The sequence below is a fragment of the Neolamprologus multifasciatus genome, chromosome 13 (assembly GCF_963576455.1).
Source record: "Neolamprologus multifasciatus chromosome 13, fNeoMul1.2, whole genome shotgun sequence".
NCBI classification, from domain to species: Eukaryota; Metazoa; Chordata; class Actinopteri; order Cichliformes; family Cichlidae; genus Neolamprologus; species Neolamprologus multifasciatus.
In genome coordinates this window covers 32,250,080-32,264,104 of record NC_140451.1, presented here as the reverse complement: position 1 = coordinate 32,264,104, position 14,025 = coordinate 32,250,080, and positions in this window count along the sequence as shown.

Below are 14,025 nucleotides of genomic sequence, written 5' to 3'. Positions count from 1 at the left end.
CAGTCTAGACATCTGACTGGCTTTCTATAATAAACCCAAAGCCACACAGAATTTGAAATCAACAACTTACTTATTTGAATTCCAGTCATTGTCCAATATTAAGGAAGTGCATTCAAAATCATGTCCCTTATTCATGTGGGGCTATCCTGCACTTGAAACAAAAATTATAATGTCATTGGATTTCGCTTTAACCGATTCAAAAAGGGGGAGTTGTGTTGACCACAACTGCCACACGGATAATCTACCTAACAACATTCACCCCTAAGGGTCGTTGGAAACTCTGTGGGTTACATCTGAGTGAAGGATGTTGGGTGCTGCCCCCGTGGAGTTGCATTCAGTAGTCTCTCACATTCAAAGTTGTGATTGATATTGCTGAAGCACAGTCTGACTTGTACTCACCGGAGGGGTTGAAAGGCTACAGTGCAAAAGGATGTAATTCAACTTGAGTTTCAGTCCCCACGGATGTTCCCGTCCTTTGTGCTTTCAGAGGGAGATAAGAGGAAGCAGGCCAAAGATGAGGGGCAAAATGAATGGACTGAAGGGATGTGACTTGACTCCAGTTTATTGAATTCACGCTTAACGTTGTTCGGCGAGGAAGAGCAGAACTGACGTTTGACCGCTAGGCCTTGTATCGCACACCAGAGAGGAGAAAGTTGTCGAACCAAGATGGGCTCGGTTATTGATTTTTCTGAGGAGGTTATTTCAGCGCTGCAACCTAGATTTCCTGTCGACTGAGAGGCTGAGATATGAAGCCATTTTTTGGCGTGTTGGTCAAACTCTGGATGAAGTATACTGACCTTGGGGACATTAGCTTCCGTTTGGCACTAAAGTGAAATGGCTGTTTAATGACGTTATGGTGCAACAAAAAATAAATCATACAGTAGGAGATATTGTCCCCATCCTGTACATACACTCATCATGAAAGGCTGGCAGAACGATACGATTTCTGCTCTTAGGAGAGGAGAACCTCTCTTTAGCTTACGGCAGATTCAAGATTCAAAATCTTCTTTTTGTCACGTGCATAGTTACACAAGTCATGCAGTGAAATGTGTCCTGTTACTAGAGGTGGGAATCATCATACATCCCACGATACGATATTATCACAATACTTAACGCACGATACGATATTATTGCAATTTCTTAAAATATTTTGCGATATTCAGATTCTGTACATAAAGGTAAACTTTATCAATCATCATTTTCTCTAATATCAAAGTCTCACACTCAGTCTTTCTCTCATTTCAGTTTGATTGTTGACAAACTGAACGGTTTGTATTACAGTCTAGTCCAACTTAACTGAATCAACCATCTGGTACAATTATAGCTATTCTGAACTATGCAGTTTATGAAAACTATGCAGCCCCTTCAGCAACTGAAGAATTTGAAAGTCAATTAAAACAAAATATAATTTTACATTAAATAAAAAAGTTTTAAACTTAATTAAAATAAAACATGTCTTAAATTAAAATAAGTAAACTGTCATGTTTATTGCTGCCATAAAAAAGTTAAACACATTTGGACAGTGAAGGAATGTCAGGATTCTTGCTCAGAAAAAGGATCAACATGCTCTGAAGTCAGAGCACAAAAACCTTTTTTGTAACAAAGTATCGATTTCTGCTGTCCCTGTATCGATACATTATTAGCAAACAAAATATCACCATGCTACAAAGTATCGATTTTTTTCCCCACCCCTACCTGTTACGCTCCTTGACTGGGCAAAAAGACAGAGAAAACATTATATACAGTAAGTAAGTAAATATATACAAAGTGGACATTATGTGCAGTAAGTGAGTAAATTATATACATTAAGTAAATAAAATAAAACAATCTGGAAATTTACAGTTACAAAATTCGGTAATGTACATTGTGTGAGTGGGGTGTTAAAGTGACTTTTTGAAACCAGAAGGATCAGGCATAATATGAGAATTTGATAACAATGATCCTATCTCAGTCACTCATGGTTGATGGGGGGGCGAGAGTGCACACCCCTGTGGCACTCCCGTGTCGATGATGATGCTGTCGGAAACCTACCCACCCTCACCGCCTGAGTTCTGTCAGTGAGGAAGTCCAACACCCTTGCACACAGACAGCTGTTGAGTCCCAGATCCCTCAGCTTCAGTCTGCAGGGCACTATTGTGTTAAATGCTGAACTGTAATCAACAAACAGCATTCTCACATAGTTACCCTGTTTCTTGTCCACGTGGCTGAGGGTGTTGTGCAGGACGTGGCCGATGGCATCCTCTGTGGATCTGTTGGGTTGGTAGGTGAACTGGAGCGGATCTGTGGCGTCTGGGATGGAAGAGGAGATGATGTTCTTCAGCAGCCTCTCGAACGCCTTCATTTCCACTGAAGTCAGTGCAACTGGCCCATAGTCATTCAGGCATGACGGCTTGTTGTTCTTGGGCACAGGGATGATGGTGGATCTCTTGCAGCATGTGGGGACCACAGACTTAGCAAGGGACTCGTTGAAAATGGAAGTGAGCACACCTGCTAGCTGGTTAGCACAGCAACGCAGCAGATGGCTGGCGGTGCCGTCTGGTCCTGCCGCTTTCCTTGTGCTCACTCTCCTCAGTGCCACTCGGACGTTGTGCTCTGCGATGCTGATCGCCAGTCCCTCTCTGATGATGTCACCGTCCTCAGTTGCCAAGCGGTTGTTAGCATTAACCTCCTGGCTAATCTCGAAGCGGGCGTAGAACATGTTCAATTCGTTGGTGAAAGCAGAGTCTGCGTTGATCGTCGCAGTGTCTCTGGCTTTATAATCCATGATTGTGCGTAGTCAGTGTCACATGCTCTGTGTGTCGCCGGCGTTTGACATGGTAGAAGATAATGATGGGGGCTCATGGTTGTGTTTTGAGTTGCCTTTCTAACTAACATTTTTGTGCACATCTACTGAGGCTAAATCTTCTTTACGAGGAACGCTAATATGCCTGGTCGTCATCCATTAAGGTAAATTTATATCTTAGCTGTGAAAATCTAACTAGTGCTTCTGAGATACATACAAAACTTCCATAGGTCATTGTTCCCTCCTTCTTTTTAAAAATACTTCAATATTTAGTTCTGGACTCAGTCACAATTAACCGATTTTGCCATGTTACCATTTCTAAGTGGTTAGCCTTAACCGTTTCCATCTCGTGTTTCCTTACTGAGTCTGATGCATTGGCCTGCAACATCATTCAAGCTCTGTAGAAAAGTCTCTTCTCTCGCACTTAGGCCTGCTCTATCTTCACTGTTGTAGTCTGCAGCTACCAGTGCTAGACCTTGTTTTATGAGCTCACAAGGGCTGCAAAGGATAACAAGGACTATTAGTAGCAACTGCAGTCCGCAACGGTGGAGCCTCCTTATGAATGTTCTTATGGTGGTCATTGTGACATCACACATTCATTTTGTTTTGTTTGTTTTGACCATACATTATCAGCTAAGTATAGCAAGGCTGGTTAGCCGAGTGTGGGAATGTAAAATGCTTTTTAGATGGTCTGTATGAATGGCAACATCACAGCTACATGATGTGTACGTTATGTTGATGATGATGTTATTTGTAAACACATTTTGCTAAACAACGAGTGCAGCGACACTCTGGGGACACTTTCGGTCCCATATCTGTAAAAGTGTTCATCAAACGGTGATGCTAATAGTGACCACTACAGTCACTGATTACCTTGTCTTTTACAGTGATTACGTACAGTGAAACATGAAAGGAACAATATGATAAATTAGCATGCCTGTGTTTGTGTTGGACAGGCATGGTAAATGAAGGGAATGTAGTTAAACTCATCTCATTAAGCAACATTGTATTCACAACAGAACACGGAAAACACGTTTTTAAACTGAGCAATTGTAACATTTTAAGAAAAATTCTGAATTAGTAGCAAAGTTTGGAGGGGACCAACAAAAGGCTGGAAAAGTAACAGTACTAAAAAGAAACAGCTGGAGGAACATTTTTGCAGGTAATTACATGTAGGTTAATTAGCAATAGGTCAGCTATATTATTAGCTATAAAAAATTCAAAAACAATATTTTAAAAGGCAGTTTCTCAGAAGTAAAACCATACCATGTGATGATATTCCTCAACATAAAATTGCAAAGACTTTGAATATCTCATCATCTTTGGTATGTAATATCATCAAAAGAATCTGAGACTCGGGAAAAAATCTCTCTGTTCAAGGGACAATTCAAAATATCAGTACTGAATGACCTTCGGGCACTCAAGCCCTGTCATGAAATCAATGCACGGCTTATAGCAGACTTCCAGAATTCCCCGCCTGCAAACACCGTTCTGTGTGCCATCCACAAATACAGGTTAAAGCTCTGTGACCTGTGTCTGCTTGACCCAACTTCTTTGAGATGTGCGGCTGTCGCCAAATTCCTGACGTAATTTTATTTTTCTTAAAATTGTACATTTTCTGTTGCAACAAGTTCATATTTTTTATGTTGTGTTGTGAATAAGATATGAGTTTACAGAATGACTGAGTCTCAGTTTACAGTTTTATTTCATATAATGTAATCTCAAAATCAAATCAAATCAAAGCACTTTTATTGTCACGTCACTCTCAAAACAAGTGGCATTTATATACAGTATGTAGTGCATAACGTTGAAGTTCCAGTAGTGAAGCTGAGGTGTCTATGAAGTGTTCAGCAGTCTGATGGCCTGGTGGAAGAAGCTGTCTCTCAGTCTGCTGGTTCGGGACCGGATGCTGCAGAACCTCCTTCCTGATGGAAGTAGTCTGAACAGTTTATGGCTGGGTGACTGGAGTCCTTGATGATCCTCCCCGCTTTCCTCAGGCACCGCTTCCTGTAGATGTCCTGGAGGGAGGGAAGCTTACCTCCAATTATCCGTTCAGAGCACTGCACTACTCTCTGGAGAGCTTTGCGGTTGTAAGCGGTGCTGTTGCCGTACCAGGTGGTGATGCATCCAGTGAGGATGCTCTCAATGTCACAGCGATAGAAGGTCCTGAGGATGCGGGGGCTCGTGCCAAATCTTTTCAGTCTCCTGAGAAAGAAGAGGCGCTGCTGCTTTATGTGTCCCGACCACGTAAGATCCTCAGCCAGATGTACACCAAGGAACCGGAAGCTGCTCACTCTCTCCACAGCAGCGCCGTTGATGGTGATGGGAGCGTGTATTTCTCTGCACCTCCGGAAGTCCACTATCAACTCTTTGTCTTTGCGACGTTGAGGGTGAGATGGTTGTCTTGACACCAGCGGGTCAGGGCGCTGACACCATCTAATCTCCTTCCTATTTTTAGGCCTCCCTTGTTAAAGCACATTCTGTGCTCCTACTCGGGTTGATAATTACAACATAGCCCTGAAATAACTTCATTCTCGAGAAAGAGAATGGTCTGTATCTCACAGTAGTAGTTTTCCTTGCAGTGCACAACAAAGCCAAATGATTAATTAGTGGTAAGGTGATTAATTAGACGTTACATCAAGTGAACAGCAGGGAATGCAGTGTGAGTGCTTACCCACAGCTCCTTTAAATGTAGGACATTCTTCTTTCCATTATGTACAATGTATGTAAGCACACCAGTCTTGTTCTTATCCACTGATGTGATGATGCATAATTCATGCATGTAGCTGCGTGTACACATATTTAACTAACTGTGAGTGAGTGACATATATCTGTGCACTACTGATGAGCACTAATTAAGAGACTCTGTAGATACTAATTCAGCCGTTCCTTCTCTATATGTTGATTAATAAGTTAGTTAAGAGAGCTGAGGTTTACATACAGTAGTATTGACTTATCACAGAGCACAAAAAAACAACTCTTCTGGGCCACGAAGCAACAAATTACACCCACTGACTCAGAGGCAGGACTGCAAAGAGGTGGGAAAAGCAGTAATTACTCAGAGGGGTGAAATAGTGCTGATGTTTTTGCCTTTAAGCCTCATCAAATTACTCATAAGGAAGTCTCTGTTCCCTGTGAAAGATTTTCTCAACATCAGCTCCTGATTTTTATCCTAATTCTTATATGACATTAACCCATTCTGTTTCCATAATGTTTGAATGTAGCGTGCTTCATACTTAATTCAATACACAATGGAAAAAGCAACATTATTTTAAATCTTTTTTAAAGAACGTCATAATCCAACATGGCGTTTACGCAATCCTCTTTCCAAGACTTTAAAACAGTTTTGAGTTGTTTGAAGTCACTTGTATTCTTTTCTGCAGTAAGCGGTGACAAATTTTTTGTATTTTGAATTGATCATTAAGACCTGCAGTGTGAACGTAGCCAAAGACCTGAGGATGCAAACACCAGAGTGAGTACAAAGGATGAAACAATGAATAACTGGGACCTAAGTAACTTCATGACCCCTACTCAAAACTCGAAACACCGGGTCAAAACCCAGAACCATGACATAAACAGACGGTAGAGGTTCAAAATCAGCCGTTATTTCCTTTCTCGATTTAGGACACCACATCAAATAAAAACGTTGTAGTCTGGCCTGCTCTAAAGCTCACTATGTGTTCTGGCAAGACTTGAGAATGAATGAAAAAGGAGCTCGAGCTAAGACTTGGTGGGGAAAACAAACAAACAAAGCCTGGGAGAAAATTCAAATTAAATGATATTAAGTATAAAATATTTGATGTTAAAGAGCCAAACCTACTATTTTCCCCAAAGAGAAGATGATGATGTTCCCTTTTTCTCCTCCTGTTGTTGTCACAAGGACCAATTCTATGAACAATATTTACTTTAAAAGAATTCCTTCTGCACTGATGGATGTACTCCATCGCTTTAAGTGAGGAGACTGAGGAGCAGAGATGGGCAGTAACGCGTTACTTGTACCGCGTTACTGTAATCTGATTACCTTTTTCAAGTAATGAGTAAAGTAAGGGATTACTATTGCAAAAACGGTAATTAGATTACCGTTACTTTCCCATAGGAACGCTGCGTTACTGCGTTACTAAAACCGTGATTTTTTGCGAGAGTGTCTCATGACAGTGACGTAAGCGAGTGCGACGTTCGTGACAACAGCTGTGTGCAGATCAACAATGGATCATATATCGAGTGCAGAGAGAGTATGAGTGTGCAGCGTTTAAAGCGTGGAAGTACTGACCTTACTTTGAGTTTGATTCCATAAAAAGTGACAAAAACATTAGTGTCCGTTGTGCGTGGGAAGAAAACTTCTTTTTACAGCGAAAAATCGTGGTTTTAAAAAGTAACTAAGTAACTAAGTAATTAATTACCTTTGAAAATAAGTAATCAGTAAAGTAACGGGATTACTTTTTTGGGGAAGTAATCAGTAATTAGTTACTGATTACTTTTTTCAAGTAACTTGACCAACACTGCTGAGGAGACGGGCAATTCTTCCTTGTGTATGGTTAAATTTATAATGACTGCAGCTGCAGTAAAGTTGAAGCAGTCTGTGTCAAGAAAGGTTCTTCATAGCAGAAAAACAGCGCAGAGTAGTGGACTGATAATAAACAGTAAATATAAAACTCACTAAATTTTAAGCAATCAAGTTTGAAATCACAGCTGAGTGATAGACACAGTAGTGTTAGACACACAGGTTAATGTTGCTAAGCTTCATTTTATTAAAGCTGTTCAATAAACTGTAAAAATCCAAAAAAGTTACAAAGTACCCATTTTGAACAAAATTATGACTTCCTGCTAAAAGCAGAAATGTAATTAGTAAATCAGTAAAAGCACGTCTACCCTTTCCCACTCATCGATACCCAATCGAGAAAATGGTTTTAAGCTAGCCAAAAAACCTTTCACCAGACTGGCACCATCAAACTCCTGGGCCAAAGCTGCAAAGGCTGATGCCAGCGGCTGCAGTAGAGGTCAGAGCAAGACATGCACCAGTAAATTTTGTCAAACCTGTCAACATCTGGGCGTGTGATCGAAAGGCACACGCAGCAGCTCCGCTGAAGTTTAACGTTTGGCCTCTTTGATATGAGAAACACGACTACCTTTATTTTTTGATCACATGAAGTTACTGTACATGAAAGATTGCTGACAAAGCTGCACTTAAAGGAAATGCTTACATCATTTATTTTCTGTTATGTTGTAGGTGTTTCACTCTAAGTGCACTCGTTTAACACCCCCGCCTTTACCACCCTGCACATTTGTATTGAGGACGTTGTGCTCGTTCCTTGAACTCTGGGGCGAGAGGACCAATTTCCAGTGATTTTAACCTTTAGGCCTCCCTGCTTCCTTACAACTCGCACCAATCAGTGGATGTAACCTAATTTTCTCTCCTTTGATATATTATAACATTACACCAATTAAGTCAAAGTTGTTTATTAGAGGCCACTGAACTTACTCTTTGATGAAAGATGTACTCGGCATTAATAATTTCAGCTCTTGCTGAGTAGACACAATGGTTTCGTCGACTTTGTACTTCCCTCGAAGCCTCATCCTCGTCCTGCTTCTGTTGGATCTTTTACAAACCCAGTTATAATTTTACAAGGTGTCAGAGAGAGTGGGGAAAGCAATTTCTTAACGTTTTTTCTAAGGTGCCCTTTTGCTAAGTGTTTTTTAACTGTGATTTAGCTGAAGGGGTTCATACGTTTGAAAAGTCATCTCAACATTAACAGCCATTTTTATGGCGGCAACGGCCTGAATTTACAGTCCAACGTGGAATACAGCGAACATTAAGCTGGATATATGAAAAAGCTTTACACCTTTTTATTAGATTCAGTGTTCTGGCCAAAATAGACTTTATATATATTTAATCCAGGCAGTTTTAGATTTATATACAAACACAGGCATGTACACGCAGCAGGAGGATGGCACACTTAGATGTCAGTGAAACAGCAGTGGTATTTGTCGCTTTGAGAAAAGGAGTCTGCAGGCAAGCAGCGCAGCTACGAAGCATTCAGAGTATTTGCGATCCGACTTCTCTGATTCAGTGATGCGTGGCAGCGCCTGTAAACCTCTAACGAATGTCTCCGTTTCATTAAGCTACACTAGTAAAAGCTACTGTTTCCATGTTAACACCCTTTAGTGCAACACACGGTTGCTTTGCAGTAGTGATTCACTGAATAAGCAGCTACAGCTGAGAGGCTGCAGAGACGGGGCGGCGGTACGTCACTGTCGGTCTGACGCAGGATATTTACTGTCTGTGTTTGTGTGTTGTTGCACTTAAAAGACATCAGTCTTACTTTGATTTTCCACATGTGTCCCGTGCTTTAGCGTCTCGGTTCCTTTAGTAATGGTGGTCATTTGTGGTTATTGTCAGTTGACTGATCTTCCAGAGATAAGAGTTCCAGTTCAAGATCATTATTTTAAATAGCAGAGCTAGTTGATAAAAAAAGGTTTTGTAAATGGTTCAGAAGTCATTCATTTCACTCATTTCATGCATTTATTTCCTCCTGAGCTACGTAGTTACAAGCATGAGGGAGATTTCAAGAGACAGACACCAGTTATTTTTTCCCACTTTCAGAGCACTGACTCACAGCTGACCTCGCTTGCATTACGTACGGTAATGACTCATTTAGTCCACCTTAGCGGACTGATATTAGATGGACAGGTACAGTAAAATATGAAATCATAGAACTTTCCTCTATATTCAGTGTTGGGGAGTAACGGAATACATGTACCGCCGTTACGTATTTAAAATACAAAATATGAGTAACTGTATTCCGTTACAGTTACCGTTTAAAAAGGTGGTATTTAGAATACAGTTACTTTGTTGAAATAAATGGATTACACGGCGGTACTTCCCTGTTTCATATTGTGGCGGGTCAGGACTGTTTGGGTTTTGTTTGACAGCTACGTTCTGTTGTTCCAGGCAGCGTTACGGTTGCCATGGTTACAGGGTGATGCTCTCTCTCTGCGTGTTTCCAGGGTGAGAGAGCGTCTGTTGTTGTTGTTGTGCTAAGCTAACAGGCAGAATGCTACAGGTATAGCTCTAAAGAATGTAGCATCATGGGCAGTGTAGTCCGTGCTGCAGGGAGAATGGACTGCCATACACGTTATGTGTCTGTGAGCGAGGGAGGGAGAAAAAGGAAAAGTACGAGCTGTCATCGAGCAGAAACGGGAGCTGGAAGCATGTAAATATAATAATAACCACTGCAGCCAAGAAGAGAGCCTGACGAGCCCAGTTGTAAGTAAGCTATTAAGACTCGACTGTACACCGTGTTCGTGTTTTCCTCCAAAAACAATAAGTTCTGTTGGAGCAGCCTTTCAACGCCTCTCTCTGTCTCTGCTAGCAAAGTTGACCCAGACAACAAAGTAAAGCTAGTTTTCAGCTACGAGCCGACACAGAACCCACCGTATTAGCCAGAGGTCCCTTTACTACGGTTCGGAGCCGCGGACCTTCAGTAACAGTAATAAATCACAGCAATAGTACATTCATGTAGTTGTAAACAGCATGATAATATATTAAGTAATCCAAAGTATTCAGAATACGTTACTCTCATTGAGTAACGTAACGGAATACGTTACAGAATACATTTTGGGGCATGTAATCTGTAATCTGTAATCGAATACATTTTAAAAGTAACCTTCCCAACACTGTGTAGCTTTAAGCTGTCTTTGTAATCATGCATTAATTAAAACATGTTTCTTTTCTTGCACCTTTCCATTAGTATTAGCCTCCTTTGGATTAATTAAGAAAGTGAGTATTTACTGGGACAAATCTGGGAAAAGTGAGTGAACCTCTGTGCGTGTGCATGTGAGATTGGAGACTGGGTCATAAAGAGACTTAACCCTACAGTCTTTACTGGGAAAGTCACGAGAAGGAAAGCTTAATGGGACATTTGGAACAAATATTTCTAATGTCCTGGATTTTTATGAGTCCACAAAAACCTTTCTAGGAAGTTCAGCACTGTTGCTACTTTAAAATGGAGATCAAACCAAACACTTAAAAAGCTTAGCAGAAGCTAGCTTACACAATACTATAAAATGTGTGCGTCTCGATGGCCCTGACCCAACCGCGATGCTGTGGCGTGACCTGAAGAGAGCTGTTGCCCTAGTTTTCTTTTGTCTGTTTGCTTGCAGTCAGTTGTCTGTCATGGTGCCAAATATGCTTAGAGCAGGAGACCAGAGCTCAGAGTGATTATTTATCTGCAGTAAACAGTGCGTTTAAGGTGGAAATGCTTTATTTCTGTCTCCTAACTAGAAGTGAAGCTACAAACCATATTTGTTCATAAAATGAAAGCAGGTCTTAGAACATCTCCACCATGAAGGCACAAAAATTTGTCCTTTTTTTGGGTCATATTTGGTCTTTATTCAGCAACGCCTCCTGCAGCCTCCTGTGCAGCAGTGACAAATACATGGTGGGCTGACATTTGGGATTTTTATTTGTTCAGCATTTATTTACACGTACACAGATGACTTTAAGGAGTCTTCATTTGTCTGTGGATTTAATAAAGTGCTAAAATAACTGCCATGAAGTTTTTTTAAGTGCAGTGGAGGAGAAAAATGTGCAGGACTGGATGCCATCGTGCAGCATGTGGTGATCGGGTGGGTTGTCCCTGCTGCTTTAGTAGGCATCGGTATGAGAGTGACTGTGACATCCCTGCTGCAGAGGCCACCTGCCCCACGAAAACACCCCGAGGCCCAGAGAGGACACGTTGTCACAAGTCTGGATGATGTGAGGGATGGCACGAGTCCTGCAGCTCTGCGATTCCCCCCCAACGAACAGTCTCATACTCTGAAACCCTGAAGAGTAATGGATGAGACATTCAGTGTCATTATGTTCCACTTTTCAAGGAGATGAACAAAGAAGCAGCTGCCAACAGGAAAGCACTAAAAATAATTAGCTTTCACATTCTGTGCAATTCAGGATGAAATAAGCAGTTTCTTCCTCAGTAAATAAGATGGAAGGGGTGTAGCACTGCCTTCCTCTAACGAGTTCGCTGACTAATCAGATCTTGGTTGTTTTGTTTAGTTTCGATCACGGCCTGAAACTGACAGTTGCACCACAATAACCTTCATTAAATATGTAACTTTTCATGGTTTTTAAAAATGAAATCCTCTGTCATGATAGCATTCATCTGAAGAGGAAGGTAAAAAACTCACTGAGAAAAATCCCTACAAGTACTTTAGTGAAAGAGTTGCTATGGTGACAGGAATACTTCAGTTTGGCCTCTGAGCTGATAAACTTCACAAGGACACTCAATGACATGGTGTCATTGACGTGAAGCAGCGCTTACACTGAACATGATGGAGGTTTGGAGAACTGCTTCGTTTTCTTTCTTTCTTTTTTTTTGGATGGATAAACACTTTTTAATGAGGTCAAAGTTTTAACAGCTCATAGAAATTACCTGAGCTTCATTTAAACGTCCTAAAGGAACATTTTGCATGGCTCTGCCTTCAGTCTCGGTCCTGTCCAACTCATTATTCCAGCCCAAATTACAATTATTATTGAGATTATAAACTTATAAACTTATTACAGGAGAAAGTGATACGAATGATTCATAATGTTAAATATAGAGAACATACAAATAAATTATTTATAAAATCGAAATTATTAAAATTAGGAGATTTAGTGAAATTACGGACACTATTAATTATGTTTAAGGCTAAAAATAATATTTTGCCCTTTAAGTTACAAAGAGTATTTTTATTGTGGTCAGGGGGAAATTTTATTTTAAACATCAGTTAGCTGTGACTACACAAAGATTAATGAGTCCAACGTTAGGGGTATACGACTGTGGAACTCACTTCATTATAATTTAAAGATTTGTATAAATTTACATTGTTTTAAAAAGTGTTACATGCTTAAAACGATAACTCAATATGAAGAATGTGAATGAAATTGGAGTTCATTGAAAAAGGATCCATTCTAATTTTTTGTTTTATTTATTTTAATTTTAATTTTTCTCCTTGTTACTATGTGGAGCGGTTATTCTGACTGTAAATGTGTTGTTTGGTTTGGGTTAGGACCGGAGATAAATGTTAATGTTAGTTTGTCCTGATCTTTGGTGCCCACTTGTAATATAAATTGGATTGTAGATAGGGGGCGGGGTTTAATAAGAATATTTTCTTCTTCCTGCTCCTTTTCACACATGGTTGTAGTGCTTTTGATAGAAAGTGTGGTTGGTTTGTTTGATTTTTTTGTACCAAGTGTGAAATAAATAAATAAATGAAATGAAATGGTTCAAGTAATTATACAACATTATAAATCCACAATGAAACATAGAAACTCTTCTACTGAGAATAGATCAGTATTTTATTATGCAACTCGCTGTGAGTCACCAGCCAAACTTATTTCACCAGAGCAGAACTTCTCGTTAGGATTTAACTAAAGTTTGTTGGTGTAATATGTTGGTCTGTGATTAACGGAGGGCGAAACAACGTCACGGATTGTGCATTGTGGGTGCAACTGATAATCGACAACTAAGCACATATATTATACTTATCGAAGGCATAATTTACGGCAGGGATGATGGGAATACATCATTGCCTCTTCTCTGAATACCTAAGACTCTTTCATTCTTTCTGCCATCTCTCCTCCAGTGTCCAGTCTTATAAAGAAGCTTTAGTTTTTTCTAGCTTTGCACATTTATGAATCATTATTATTAGAAATGAATAATCTCCACAGGTTCTTGCACACATATCATAAGCGGCACCAATCTGCAGCTCAGCCTTGTCTCCTTATGCACCTCTGAACCCTGCAGATGTTTACTTGCACCTCTGCGATGAACCAAAAGCACGTCTAAATAGCAAATGTCAGCTTCTAAATCCAACTGACCTGATTTTCACTCCAAAGGTGATCACTGGGACTATAAGCAGGAAACCAAATAGCAGTTTTCAGTAGGAAAGTCAAAAGCGTTGAAGCCAGTGGTGCATTGGGAGCGTGCAGCGCTGGCAGACACAGTACAGGGTTATAAGGCAATCTTTGTCTCTCTAATCCAGACTAAGGCTTAACCCCAACACACTCTTTTTAAATGGCAGCTAACACTAAACATTAAGCTAGAGGCATCAAACTTAGATGTGCCCACACTCATTTTGGTGACTCGATGGGTTAGGGTCTTGGTGTTTCGTGTGATTTGTGGTTATCGTGGTTAAGACTATACTGTCTTGTATTGTGCGCAGGGATGCTGCACAATCACCAAAATACACTTTGCTATCATCTG